Genomic DNA, 15,966 nt, shown 5'->3' with positions numbered 1-15,966 from the left:
AGCAAGAGATGGCAAGAGGGACAGGGACAGAAGGAAGGGATGCATGGCTCCCACAGTCCCTTTCCAATAAATTGGACTTCCAATATAGCAAGTCCAATTTATTTGCATGTTCTGTTTGTTTCCTAGGTTGCCCAAGCAAACACCATGAAATGGGTTAACTTAAACAATCGGGATTTATTAGCTTACAGTTTTGAGGCTAAAAGAAAATCCATGTCAAGGCAGCATCAGAGAATGCTTTCTTCCTAAAGACCGGCATTCTGGGGCTGACTGCCAGCGATCCTTGGCTCCTCTGTTACATGGGAAAGCACATGGTGGTATCTGCTGGTCTCTTCCAGGTTCTGTTTCAGCTTCTTGCTTCCTTTTGCTTTCTCTCTGTGTGTCTGAATTTCATTTTCTTATGAAGTCATAGGATTCAGTAACCTTATAATTACTGGAAGTAATCCAGTAATAGGATTAAGACTCATCCTGATTGAGGGGGCCACACCTTACCTGAAGTAGCCTTAACAAAAGGTCCTATTTATAATGGTTCACATCTACAGGAATGGATTAAGTTTAAGAACATGTTTTTCTACAGTACATACAGCTCCAAATCATCACACTCTCCTACTGTTACAATGCAGATTAATAAAATGTGACATTGTTTTCTGGTTTAATTTTTCTGTTGACAAAAAAATTGAGACATAATGAATAGACAAGAAAATGCACAGATATAACATGTTCAGCCTGATAAATTGGTGTTTTTTTGGCATTTAACACAATTAATGGCATTTAATCTTCAGAATAACTTTGGAATATGGTAATAGTACATTCATTTTACGAATGCAGAAACAAAAATGGTGAACAAGTAAATTTCTTCAAGATTATATAGTTGGTAAGGCATCAAAAGGGGAATCAAACTTTATTACAAAGTCCATGTACTTTTTACCTTATGAGAAAAAGAGACATATTAGTGGATTTTGTACACACACACACATATGTATATTTATACGTATGTATATAATTCAATATAATCTACTTAGAAAGAGGTATGATTAGAAATTTTTTCTTGCATGTGTGTGTTCTAGTTTGCTAGCTGCCGGAATGCAAAATACCAGAAACAGAATGGCATTTAGAAAGGGGAATTTAATAAATTACTAGTTTACAGTTCTAAGGCTAAGAAAATGTCCCGGTTAAAGCAAGTCTATAGAAATGTCCAATCCAAGGTATCCAAGGAAAGATACCTTGATTCAAGAAGGCTGATAAAGTTCAGGGTTTCTCTCTCAAGTGGAAGGGCACATGGTGACATAGTCAGGGTTTCTCTCTCATCTGGAAAGGCACTGCTGAACGCGGTGTCATCTGCTAGCTTCTTCTTCTGGCTTCCTGTTTCATGAAGCTCCCTGGGAGGCATTTTTCTTCTTCATCTCCAAAGGTCACTGGCTGGTGGACTCTGCTTCTCGTGGCTGTGTCATTCTGCTCTGCTCTCTCTGAATCTCCCATTCTCCATAATGTTTCCTCTTTTATAGGACTCCAATAAACCAATCAAGACCTACCCAAATGGGTGGAGACATGTCACCTAATCCAGTTTAACAACCACACTTGACTAAATCACATCATCCAGGGAGATGATCAGATTATAATTTCAAACTTTGAATAAGGATTATTCTACCTTCATGAAATGGGATTTTGATTAAAACATGACTTTTCTAGGGGGCATACTTCCTTTCAAACCAGTACAGTGTGTATGTGTATATTTCAGATTTACATTTTATGTTTCTTGTGTTTTACTATAAAATTTATTGCTCCCAGAAATTTCAACCAGCATGACCAAAGACATGACATAGCCAGCTCCTGTTCTCTCACCACAGAAACATAGAAACGGTTGAACAAATATGGAAATATTTATCTATTGCTGAGTGACAAATTATCCCAAATTATTGTCTCATGTCTTTGGACCAGGAATTTGGGTACTGCTTAGTTTGGTAGTTCTGATTCAGTGTCTTTCTTAGGTTGTAATCAGGGTCAACTTGGGCTGTGATCCTCTGAAGGCTTGAGTGGAACTGGAGGATCCATTTCCAAGATGGCTCATGCACACGGTTATTGGCAGGAGGCCTCAGTTCCTTGTTGATTGTTGACTGGAAACCTCAGTTTCTTGCCACCTTGGCCTCTCTATTGATGGGCCAGCTTCCTCTAAGGCAAATAATTCAAGATAGACAGAATGACCAAAATAAGAACTGTGTAGCTATTGTTGACCTAATCTCCAAAGTTACATATTTCTGCCTTATTCTTTTCATTAGAAGCAAGTTCCTAAGTTCATCCACTCTCAAAGTGCCGTCTCTTGAATGGAAAGTTGCCAAAGAATTTGTGGACAACAAGTACTAGTACTAATTCCATTACATAAAACCAGGACCTTAGATAGGTGGCAGCATCACTGTCTGAAGCTGATGGATAAATGAATCAGATGAGCTGGTCACAGGCATAACTAAGAAATGGGCTTCCCTAGAAACCATTGGAGAGGTTTCTAGAAAGTTTCATCTCAATCCCAGCTCTTCCCTCCTTTTGCTGACTCATAATAATTGAATAAAAGTATGAATTTCATATCAGGAATGTTCATTATAATAAAGCGCATCTCTTCACTCAAGAAAGGCTGATGGGTCAGGAAGACCTCTGTGAGCTGGGCAGTCATGTGGCATCTGCTGGTCCCTTGCTCATGGGCTCCTTTGCTTTCAGCCTCTGTTCCTGTGGGGGTTACTCACCTTACTTCTTCAGGACTGGCTTTCATCTCTTGGCTTCCTTTGGCTCTCTCCATGTTCTGGCTGACTTAACATCTCATGGCAACATCTGCTGGGCTCCAAGCATCTCCAAACATTTGTGTCTCTGCTCTACATGTGTCTGCATCCGCGTCAGCTCTGTTGTGAAGCCTCTGCCAGCTCTGAGGTCTCTGTCATTTTTCTCAGCTTTTCTTAACCTGACAGGTTTTGAAATTTGCAGAATCTCTGTTGCCATCAGGATGTGACACATGGAAGGGCTTTTGGGAGACAGGTAACTCCAGGTAGGGACACTATGAGAAGTAAGCAGCTTTTTAGTTTTAGTTTTCTTTTTTCTGCCATATAACTAAAACAAATTGTTATGAAATGGGCCAGCATTGAAGCCTTTCAATTTCTTTGTTTTCTGAATCTTCTGGCATGGCCCAAGAAGAAACTTCAAAGGGAGATGGGACAGGAGCCAACTCTAGTTGAGCACCAACTGCATGTAGGTAGTTTACAGGCAGCATCACATTACACCCTCCCAATGATATAAACTTATGAAGAAACCATGAAATAAGAATAAACATCATTTTTCAGACGGAGTAGCCGAATCTCCAAGTCTGTCTGTGATGTCAGACAAAGCAGAGAAAGGCAATCTCTTGTGTGACCAAGAATAAACAACTCAGAGGTCAAAATACTATGGCATTTTGTAGAAACTCCAAATTCAAAAGGTGCTGCCAGCAAAGACGTGTGATGCAATAACAGAGCACTTTGGCAATCTGAAGGCCCACAGTTGGTTCTGGAATGGGGGCTAGCCATACAGCTGAAGTTGGGCCAAAGTCAATAATGGGCAAAAAAGATACAGTGGCCCAAAGGGATAGGTGATTTGCAGCTTGTCCGATGGAAGTCTGGGCCCTACAATTCGGGAAGACAGACGGGGCTTCTACCAGGGCTGGGTCTCAGTGAGCAAGACAGGGCCTGGGCATGCCAGATGCTGCCTGCTTTTATGCCCCCATGCCTCCCGGCAGTAGCTTCCATTGAGAAAGGATGCAGGAGACGCGTTCAGAACAGCAGTGAGCATGAAGTTGGCCAGCATGCGGGGACTGAGGTGTTGTCTCAGGGACCCACATTTGTCAACGGCTTTATGCGATGACCCAACTACAAGGTGTGGCCCCCACTTGGGTTTACACCAAAGTGCTCCGAGCTTTTGCTTCCGTTTTTATCCTGATGACAGATTTGCTATTTTTAAAATGTCACAGAACAAATAGAACTGTAAGTTATGCTTCATGCTTTTCTGGGGCTGATTTCACCTTCTTTGGACAGATCCAATAGGTTTCCAATGTTGAAAAATTGCTTTGGGGCCAAGAAGTTTGGGCTAGGGACACGTGCTGTCACCCTTTCCATGGCTTGCTAGGTGTAACCACGCCTGCTGGAAGCAGCATCCATGGGCTGAAGGGACACCCGAGGAAGCTGGACTTGGAAATAACTTCACTCAATTTCTCAGAGGATTTTTGTAGCATATGATAGCTCTTCAGTAGGATGGCAGCAAACTGGATGTCATCGTTGCAATGATACCTATTCACAGGTTTGGGCACCTGGCAAGGAAATCCTCTAAGCTTTAGGGAGATTGAGAAGAATACTCAATATCTTGTCAAATAAAAAAACCCCAGCACATTACAAACAGCATTTCAACATGATCCAGTTTTGTAAGAAAAAGTAAATGGGTGCATCTGTGCAAGGAAAAAATGACTAGATGAAAATAACACGACACAGGAATTTTTTTGGCTGTAAGGAAATTTTCACTGGAATTTCTCAAGGAAGGAGAGTGCTATTGCATGGAAATACCTGCATAAGGAAACAGGACCAGCCTGCATGATCAGGGCTGCGGGACTGTTCTAGAAGCAAGCAGCCCTAGAGGCCTCCACGGGGGGAGCTCCTGCTATATTGCTCTACCCCTTTTGACCGACCAGCTTCCTCATGCTCTCCTCTGCCTCTTTCCCTTTCCTTTTCTACTTAGACTTTGTGTTCCTTCACAGATTCGGCTTGCAGAGACCCATCAGGGAGCTCTGGTTCCCCTTTGTGTGAGACTCTTTCAGGTTGTGCCCACTACCAGCTGCCCCATTTTCCCAGGAGCTCCTGGTTCTAATACCTGAATACCTGGTGGTGGCGGTGGTGGTGTGTGTGTGTGTGTGTGTGTGTGCACGGGGAGGGGGTGAGTGCATGGGGGGAAGCAACAGGGGTCTACTTCAACTGGGGCCAGACTCACTGTCAGCCCAGCCCATAGAGACTGGGCTGCCCTCGGGCTGATCCCGCCCCCCTGGCCTAACTACCAAGGCAAGCTGACCTTGTCTTTAGCGCCACAGGACTGGAGGTGGTTGGGTCAGTTTAACAGAGAAAGGTCTAAAGGTGTGGTCAACATGAGTAATACAGACAATATACGTAAAATGTTAGCATAACTACGCTGGGGATGCTAGCCCACGAGGCAGTTACCCGCTGGTGAATGCAGATGCCCTGCCTTGGAGAGCTGCTAGTACGGACCTGGCTGGTGCCCTCTCAGGCGCCCACACCTTTGGCAGGAGACACAGAGATGGCACATCCTGCCGATCTGCTGCCGTTTCAGACTTGCATTTAGTTTGGGCTTGAAATTTCCAGAAGAGAGCCCCAGATTTGTCTGCAATGTGTTCCTGCTTCCCAGAAGGAATATCTGAATTTGAAAAATGACTAAGTTATGGGCTGTGGTTCTTCAAATCCATGTTGTGTACCTCTTATTATCAGGAGAATTAGGCGTTTAATGACAATGTGTTCTTTCTCCTTTCCTCCACTTTCAGCAGACATTTGTTTTTTGTTTCTGGGTTTTGTTTTGTTTTGTTTTTTTGTATGCTGTATGGCGGGGCTCACATTTCATTCTTTTCCCATGTGAGTATCCCTTATTGCAGCACCATGTGTTGAGTTCTGTTTGTTCTTTCTTTTGTTTGCTTGTTTTTTCGTTTTCTTGGGAAGTGCGTGTGCAGGAAATGGAACCCGGATCTCCCGCATAGCAGGGGAGAATTCTACCACTGAACCAGTCTTGCACCCCCTGTTTTTCTTTTTATCTATAAACCCAAGGGAGAAAAAGAACAGGGGAGACTTTTCACAGAAACCTGGCCGGTAGGTGCCCAGTGCCCAGGAGAAGAGCCGTGACTCCTCGTAACTCTCCAAGCAGCCAGCTCTGCTCATTGAGAATAGGCTCTGGATTCTCAAAGTGCCTCTCACTTTCGTTCGGGATTCTGAGTCAGCAAGGAGAGGTGTGCTTACAGGAGGTCAGGCTCATTTCTGGGGCCTTGGAGCGTGCACACGCTGTTCACTGGCCGCCCCTGGGTCAGTGGGCTTCCCAGTCCTGCGGCAGTGAGCTCTGGGGCTGGGCGGAAGGTCCCCTTGGAGGAAATCTGCCAAGTCAACACAGAGCCACTCACGAAAGGGACAGTTGTAAACACGCTGGCAGACCAGACTGGCGTTTATGACTTAACAATCAGCTTAAAATGATAAAACCCCAAGACCTCCCCGTCCGCATCCTGAGAGCACTGGGTCCCGCCAAAATGGACATGCTCTTTCTAGAATTGGCCAAAGCAGGGAAATTGCAATGCAAGGTGGTCGCAGAGGCCACATTATTGGGATAGAAAGAATAGAGGCCGTAGAGATGCTGGGAAAGGCTGTCATTTCACCAATTTTATAAATGCAGCAACAGATGCAAGCCTTCGGTTAGTGTGTATTAATCATAGGATGACAGATACATTCTTTTTAAAGATCATTCTCACAGAATTATAAAATCAAAGTTTAGAGTTTCACGTTGGTGTTTTTACTGGCTCTGATTAGTTTAAGGAAGTTGGAATGTAGCTGTTTAAGTGAATGCCTTGAGCTGAATTTAGCCTCTCGAATTCCTCTATAAGGAAATGCAAAAAGAAGTAAATCCCATGGAGAAAGGAACTCACTGCAGGATTAGCTGTCGTAAAACTTTCTCGTGCGAACATAAAATCCTATCTGTAAACCATCGATCAGAGTTTGAGAAATGAATATCTATCACTGTCCATCCAAAACAGAACTAGATTGGTGGTAGCAGAGCTTTAAGACTAGACTCAAGAGTTCCCAGAATTTCGTCCCCATCAGATTGTTCAGTAGAGCCTGGGGGACCTAGGGGCTCATAGGAACCCAGTTTTGGGGTACTGATAACTAAGATGCTGCAAAATTAATTTTTGGTCATACTTTTTTTTCATTTATATTCTAGTTACTTATTTTTTCAAAAATAGTACGTTCTCATAACTCAAACACCAAAGGCACGAAAGGGTTTATGACAAAAATTCTCCTTCCTACTCTATCTCTTCAGTCTCTCAGTTTCCCTTCTTGGAGGCAACCAGTGTTGTCATTTTTTTTGAGTCCTTCCAGATATTTTATGTGTATACAAGCAAATATGTATATAAATTTTTCTCTCTTTAAGACAAATCGTAGAATGATATACATATAGTTCTGCACCTTGCTTGTTTGTTAACGATGGGCATTAGAGATGATCTGTTTCAGTCCCCAGGATTTTGCAGCATATTCCACTTTAAGAAGGAAACATAATTAATCACCACTGTTGGACCTTTAGGTCCAATATTTTGCCGTTACAAGGCTACCGTGGATACTCTTGTGCATATATCATTTCTTATGTGCGCAAGTTTATCTAGGGTTTATCCAGATAAAACCCTGGATCTGAAATAGCTGGGTCAATGAGTATGTGCCAAACCGCCCCCCCCCCCCGAGCTTGTGGAAAATTTCCCACCAATAAAATATCACAATGACTAGTTTCCCACAATCTCCCCATTATGTTATATAACTTTTTAATTATTAACTTGACAGGCAAAAAATGGTATCGCCATGTTTTTATTTCATGTGTTCATATTCTAATTAGCATTTCTCACATTTTGAGAGATGCTGAGAATCTTTCTATATAGATATGTCTATTTATATGCTGGTATCACAGTTTTAATTACTATAGCATTTATAACGCGTCTTAATATCCCTGACCTAATTTAAATGCATTGTGCAAGCAACTTACCATCAGTTGGTGTTCTTTTCTAACAGAAATAGATCTTAAGCAAGAAAAAGCATTTAAATGGAAGGTTGTTGGGATAGCTTTCAGAATTAAAGGAATCAAATTAGTAAGGGTAGGCAGCAGGTCAACTCCAGAGAATTCCATTTGTCAAATTTCTCTCCAGAGTGGGGCCATTTCTGTGACTGAGTTTTGGGGTCATTGTCTCCAAGTTTCAGAGTCCTGAGGTGGAGGCGGGCCACCCTGGTACAGGTGTGTTGACTCCAGGATCAACCAGCTGTGACGGGATAAAGGGTCATTACGACATGAGGGGCACGCAGGGGTCCCCACAAGAAGAAGTTACTCCAGTTTCTGTCCACTACACATTTGAATTCTTGACACCATTGTGCTCAGAATCTTGTTCATTGCCATATATAGGGTTTTTTTTTTTATACTGAAAAGTAAATGTTCAGACATCTGCTTCCAGCAATTTAGCAACTAGATTGCCTGGAAAAAAACATTACGTTTTTTTTGCCCCAGATAAAAAATATCAAGAAGTACTGGTAAAACACAACTACCTTCTTTTTTATTTATTTATTTTTTTACATGGGCAGGCACCGGGAATCGAACCCGGGTCCTCAGGCATGGCAGGCAAGCACTCTTACCTGCTGAGCCACTGTGACCTGCCCTACCTTCTTTTTTAAAAGCCTGCCACTGAAGCTGAAAACCAGACTGGCAGAGCGGATGCCCCTGCCCTGGGGTGTTAGCTGATCTCAGCAACCAAGACCCTTGAGTCTTAATGGCTACAAGAAGAAGACAGAAGTTGAGGCTCCGGCCCACACAAGGTCGGGATTACAACTTAAGACTCTCTCCCACCTCCCATGAAGCTGAGACTCTTGAAAGGGTACCCCCTGAGCAAAAGGGAGGACTGGATGAAATTCACCCCCTGCCAATGGGAGAACCAAAGATGAAAGAACACCGGTCTGGGCCTGCCTGGCCTCTGAATGGGGAGAAGGTCTCCCCTGAGAATTCAGATTACAAGAATGCCTTCGTGCTGGACTGGGGTTCAGATATGTACAACCAATGCATACTTACTCCTTTAAGCCAAGAAGTTAACCCCAAGGGGTTCTGGGTTGGTAATGTCCTGGAGCAGATGAAAAGAAGCAAACAAAAATCCTTCCAGAAGGTAGAGACCCACACGTCAACCTCCTAGGAATGACACACAGACAAGGCCCTGCAACATGAGCTTACACACCAAAAGTATAAACCATACAAGGAAATGGGCCACCATGAGTGCTCTAGGAAATGAAAAGTTTCACCATTATAATTTAAAACACATCAGATGGAAAAGGTTTTGGTAATGAATAGTGGTGATGGTAGCACAACATTGTGGTTGTAAGTAACACCACTGAATTGTATATTTGAAAGCATTAAAATGGGGAATTTTTAGACTTCCAGGTCAAGATGGCGGCTTAACAACGTGCGCATTTTAGTTCGTCCTTCAGAACAACTACTAAATAACCAGAAACAGTACAGAACAGCTCCTGGGGCCACCTCAGTGACCAGACACATAGCGTACCCCAGTCTGGACCAGCTGGATCAGCTGCAAGCACCCCCACAGAACCGTGAGTTCCCAAAGCTGCAGTGGCCGGTGCCCCTCCCCGACAGGCTGTTTCCCAGAGGGGAAAGGAAAGGAAATTTACCAGCAGCAGGGGCTGAGCCCAAACAAACACCAATTGTGGAATTAATTAACAAATTCTGACTACTAAAAATAGGCCCCCAGCTCGGATGAACCTGGTCAAAGTGGAGGTTGCTCATTTTTGCCCCGGCGCCCAGGGGGCAGAGTAGATGGAAAAAGGGGGGGAAAAAAAAGAAACAGAGGTTTTTGTGGCTGTCTTTCTACAAAGGCTTGACTGCCTCTGGATACAGTGGCAGGCCTTTTCAGGCTGCAACTGCCCCAGGCATAGGCAGAAGTGAGCTCTTTTGGGGGCTTATCTGGAGCCTGTGCCTTCCCCAGGAGAGGGGTAAAGCCACACCCAGGTGGAATCCCTTCATCAAGGAATTCAGACACCAGGGCTTGGTAATTTGAAGCCATTAAAACCAGCCTACAACCTCTCCTCTGTCTTCACCATGCCTCCAGCAGGGAGAGTCTGCCAAAGTTAAAGGTACCGCATCATCTTATGTTGGTGGGACCTGCAGTCAGACAAGCACCACACACAGGGCAGGATAAGAAAAACAGAGTCCAGAGACTTCCCAGGAAAGTCTTTCAACCTGCTGGGTCTCACTCTCAGGGAAAGCCGATGCAGGTGACTCTTTCCTCCTGAAAGGAGGCCAGTTTGGTCTGGGAAAATCTGGCTGGGGTCTATAATATCTAAGTAGACCCTCCTAAGGGCAGGGGTGGGAGGGGGGAGAAGGCACCATACAAGCAGGGCAAGTAACAAGAAAACAAGAACTGAAAAATTCTCCTCTGTTAAACAAAACTTAAGCTAGAGGTTCAGATAAAGCTGAACTGAATGTCAAAGAACAGATAGACAACAAATTCATCCAGCAGGAAAACCCTAGGTAAAAGAAGTGGAAGCAATCTCCAGAATAAACTAATTAAGGTAATTAAATGCTTAGACACCAGCAAAGAATAACAAATCACACTAGGGAAATTGAAGATATGGCCCAGTCAAAGGAACAAACCAACAATTCAAATGACATACAAGAGCTGAAACAATTAATTCAGAATATATGAACAGACATGGAAAGCCTCATCAAAAACCAAATCAATGAATTGAGGGAGGATATAAAGAAGGCAAGGAATGAACAAAAAGAAGAAATCGTAAGTCTGAAAAACAAATCACAGAACTTATGGGAATGAAAGGCAAGATAGAAGAGATGAAAAAAACAATGGAAACCTACAATGGTAGATTTCGAGAGACAGAACATAGGATTAGTGAACTGGAGGATGGAACATCTGAAATCCAGCAAGAAAAAGAAAATACAGGGAAAAAAAAGGAAAAATATGAGCAGGGGCTCAGGGAATTGAAGGACAATATGAAGCGCATGAATATACATGTTGTGGGTGTCCCAGAAGGAGAAGAGAAGGGAAAAGGAGGAGAAAAACTAATGGAGGAAATAATCACTGAAAATTTCCCAACTCTTATGAAAGACTTAAAATTACAGATCCAATTATCCAATTAGAGATGTATTTTATGAAAAAAAACAGAGATTAAAGGCAGTGTCATAAATTCAACCATTTGTGGGATTGTGTAAAGATAAAGATATTGTAAAAAGATTTAATTTACTGTAATTTGAGGATTGTTCTAGTTTGCTAACTGCCAGAATGAAACACACCAGAGATGGATTGGCTTTTAATAAAAGGGGGTTTATTTTGTTAGTTCTTCAGAGGAAAAAAAAAAAATTACAGATCCAAGACGTGCAGCGAACCCCAAAGAGAATAGATCCAAATAGACGTACTCCAAGACATTTACTAATCAGAATGTCAGAGGTCAAAGAGAAAGAGAGAATCTTGAAAGCAACGAGAGAAAAACAATCCATCACATACAAGGGAAGCCCCATAAGACTATGTGCAGATCTCTCAGCAGAAGCCATGGAGGCAAGAAGACAGTGGGATGATATATTTTTAAAAGAGAAAAACTGTCAACCAAGAATTTTATATCCAGGGCGGGCCATGGTGGCTCAGCAGGTAAGAATGCTTGCCTGCCAAGCCTGAGGACCCGGGTTCTATTCCCGGTGCCTGTCCATGTAAAAAAAAAAAAAAAAATTTATATCCAGCAAAATTGTCCTTCAAAAATGAGGGAGAAATTAAAACATTTTCAGACAAAAAAATCACTGAGAAAATTTGTGACCAAGAGACCAGCTCTGCAAGAAATACTAAAAGGAACGCTAGAGACAGATACGAAGACAGAAGAGAGAGGTGTGGAGAAGAGTGTAGAAAGGAAGACTATGAGTAAAGGTAAAAAGAAGGAAAATTAGATATGACATATAAAATTCAGAAGGCAAAATAGTAGAAGAAAGTACTACCCATGCAGTAATAACACTGAATGTTAATGGATAAACTCTCTAATCAAAAGACATAGTCTGGTAGAATGGATTAAAAAACAGGACCTATCTATATGCTGTCTCTACTCAAAGGACACAAGGCCAAGGACACAAATGGACATTTACACGCCAATGTTTATAGCAGCGTTGTTTACAATTACCAAGAGATGGAAGCAGTCAAAATGCCCATCAACAGACGGTTGGCTAAACAAACTGTGGCATTTACATAAGATGGAATATTATGCAGCTGTAAGACAGAATAAAGTTATGAAGTATGTAACAACATGAATGGACCTTAAGGACATTATGCTGAGTGTGATTAGCTAGAAACAAAAGGACAAATACTGTATGGTCTCACTGATATGAACTGACATTAGTGAATAAACTTGGAATATTTCCTTGGTAACGGAGACCATCAGGAGATAGAAATAGGGTAAGATATTGGGTAATTGGAACTGAAGGGATAGATTGTGTAACAGGACTGAACATAAAACTCAAAAATGGACAGCACAATATTACCTAACTGTAATACAATTATGATAAAACACTGAATGAAGCTGCATATGAAAATGATAGAGGGAAGAGGGCTGGGGCATAAATGAAATCACAAAGAAAGATAGATGATAAAGATTGAGATGGTATAATCTAGGAATGCCTAGAGTGTATAATGATAGTGACTAAATGTACAAATTAAAAAAAGTTTTTGCATGAGGAAGAACAAAAGAATGTCATTACTGCAGTGTGCTGAAAATAGATGGTAATTAATATTTAAAAATTTCAACTTATGTGTGAGACTAAAGCAAAAAATGTTTATTTGGTACAAATCTATACTTTGACTAGTGCATCTCCTAATATAACTTATGTAGATAGTTGGTTGAACACCTTAAGTACATGGAACTTTGTATAAGACATGAGATTTTGTTGGTTTGTCCAGGTGATGCCCTGATCAATCCCAGAGTGATTTGATCAGTGAGTGGAAAAGTATTTGCAAAGTCCCCTTCGGGGAATGGTGAGAACGGGGGAAAACTCAACTTCCCCAAGTTGAATTCTTGATATTCTCACAAGCAGTGTGGGCAACCAGAGCTATAGGCTGAGCCCCCAATCTTGGGGTTTGTTCATATGAAACTTAACCCCACAGGGGATAGGTCAAGCCTACTTAAAATTAGGCCTAAGAGTCACCCCCAGGAGAACCTCTTTTATTGCTCAGATGTGGCCTCTCTCTTCAGCCAACACAGCAAGCAAACTCACCACCCTCCCCCTCTCTACGTGGGACATGACTCCCAGGGGTGTGGATCTTCCTGGCAATGTGGGACAGAAATCCCAGAATGAGCTGAGAGTCAGGTTCAAGGAATTGAGAAAAACTCTAGAATGAGCTGAGACCCAGCATCAAGGGATTGAGAAAACCTTCTCGACCAAAAGGGGGAAGAGTGAAATGAGAGAAAGTGTCAATGGCTGAGAGATTCCAAACAGAGTTGAGAGGTTATCCTGGAAGTTATTCTTATGCATTAAATAGATATCACCTTGTTATCCAAGATGTAATGGAGAGGCTGGCGGGAACTGCCTGAAAATGTAGAGCTGTGTTCCAGTAGCCATGTTTCTTGATGATGGTTGAATAATGATATAGCTTTCACAATGTGACTGTGTGATTGTGAAAACCTTGTGCCTGATGCTCCTTTTATCTACCTTGTCAACAGACGAGTAGAACATATGGAATAAAAATAAATAATAGGGGGAACAAACGTTAAAATAAATTTAGTTTGAAATGCTAGTGATCAATGAAAGCGAGGGGTTAAGGGGTATGGAATGTATAATCTTTTTTTTTCTCTGTTATTGTTTTATTTCTTTTTCTGTTGTCTTTATTTCTTTTTCTGAACTGATGCAAATGTTTTAAGAAATGATGAATATGCAACTATGTGATGATATTGAGAATTACTGATTATATATGTAGAACAGAATGATATGTTAATATTTTTGTTTGTTCTTAATTTTTTAATTAATAAATATTTTTAAAAATGGGAAATTTTATGTCATATATAGTTTGCCACAATAAAAAGTAAAGCAAACAAACAAAAACAGAATGTCACTCTGTCAATATCTTCATCTTCTACAACATCTCCAGTTATCACCATCGTCCAGCTGAGGCCCACTTCCTTCGACCATCCAACTCATAAACACACACTCAACATGTCAGAGTCCTCAGAATAAAACTGCTCCCCCTGAGAAGATATTCGAAATACCCACAACTTCTTGCCAGTTATTCATCATTGCCCACAACTAGTTTACACGCTGATTCTTAGCAATAAAGGCTTTATTCCCCAAAATTAATAAACTTGGGTTTAAAAAGTCTAATTACAACACCCCAATTCTCTTAAAAACAAAACAACAAAATCCTGAAGAATCCTTTAGCAGGATTCAGAAGAAACTCTCAGCAGCCATCCAGTGGAAAAAGCCACTTAAATAAGAAGCAAAGCCAAAATAGTTAAGAAAATGCAGAATATGTTCTTGGACTTTGTCCAAAGGCAGTGGGTGCACGATCAGACTCACATCAGATGGAAGGAATTGCTTGTACTCTATACTGAAGGCTTAAAAATAAATACGCTTCTTTTCTGGGTATCCCGCAGCTGAAGTATTGGATCTGATAGAGTTATTAAAATTTTTCAGCCACCTATTTTTTGAGTACCTTGTATATATCTGGATAAAGGAAATAAAAAACCATAACATATTATTACTGAAATCCCCTTTTATGAATTATGAATAAGTTTAAATGGTGGATAATACCACACGTAGAAAGTGAGGAATAAGTCATTGTTTACGAATGGTCTTTATAACACCCTTTATTAAAACCCAAAATACTTGGTTTTTAATCCTCAAAAAGTATAACACATACTTTAGATTCAAATTAGCCTTCATATATTTTCCTTTTATATTTTAGCTAAAGGAGTATTCCTTGACTGATTTGCTAGAATACAATTTGTAAGAATATTTAACTTGTCAGTCCAGGAAAAAAAATGATTGCTGAGCCTCACATGGAAAATACATGCATTCACATATTTAAAAATACATACATAATATAAAATTTGCCATTTTAACCATTCAGTGTATTCAGGGTACAATTCAGTGGCATTAATTACATTTACAATGTTGTGCTACCATCAACATCATTCATTACCAGAACTTCTTCATCACCCAAAAGAGAAGCTCTGTATCCATTAAGAAGTAACTCCTCATTTTTCTTATCCCCAGTCTCTGGTAACCTCTCATCTGCTTTCTGATTCTATGGATTTGCTTAGTCTGTATATTCCGTATAAGTGGAATCATACAATATTTGTCTTTTTGTGTCTGTCACAATTCACGCAGCATAATGTTTTCCATTATGTTTTCATCCATCATTGCATGTATTGGAGTTTCATTCCTGTTTCCGACTGAATATTCCATTGTATGCAATACCACATTGTGTCTATCCATTCATCTGCTGAGGGACACTTGGTGTTTCCACCTTTTGGCTATTGCAAATAATACTGCTATAAACGTTGGTGTGCAAGTATCTGTTTGTGTCCTTGCTTTCAATTTTTGGGGTGTGTACTTAGGAGTGGATAAATACTTTTAACGTGTATTTCTAGTTGCACTAAAATCTGGATTGTACAGAAATGGACCAGAGGCCGGTTTTGTTTTCAAGGTAGACATACAATGCCATTCTGGTGAGGGGGCAAACAGACAAGTGAACAGGGAATGACAGTACAGAGTGATTACTATTATTATTGGGAGGCATTTAGGATACACAGCAGAGACAGCACGATGCCGTTCACGCTTCCTTTCTCCACTCTCTCCCTTAGTATCAACAGAATTCTGATTTTTATTTGGTGACATCTCCTTGTTTCTCTTGCCACTAGAGGTTGCCAGTGAGATGTAGCAGAAGGCGCCAGGTGGGCTTTCCTGACCTTCCCTTGCGGGTGTTGAGTTTTTGCATTAATCTCTTTCCTCCCTCTTGGACAAGGATATATTTATGATGGCTAGAGCTTTGTAAGACCTCTTGAGACTTTGGAACAAACTTGAGGCTGGCAGAGGGAAAAGAGGGACCCTAGTTCCCGGTGACAATGTAGAGCCCGTGCCAGCCCTGGACAACTTATCTTCAGATTTGTGAAAGAAAAATTA

Source organism: Tamandua tetradactyla, chromosome 18 (genome assembly GCF_023851605.1).
Source record: "Tamandua tetradactyla isolate mTamTet1 chromosome 18, mTamTet1.pri, whole genome shotgun sequence".
Taxonomy (NCBI): domain Eukaryota; kingdom Metazoa; phylum Chordata; class Mammalia; order Pilosa; family Myrmecophagidae; genus Tamandua; species Tamandua tetradactyla.
This window is presented reverse-complemented; position numbering follows the sequence as displayed.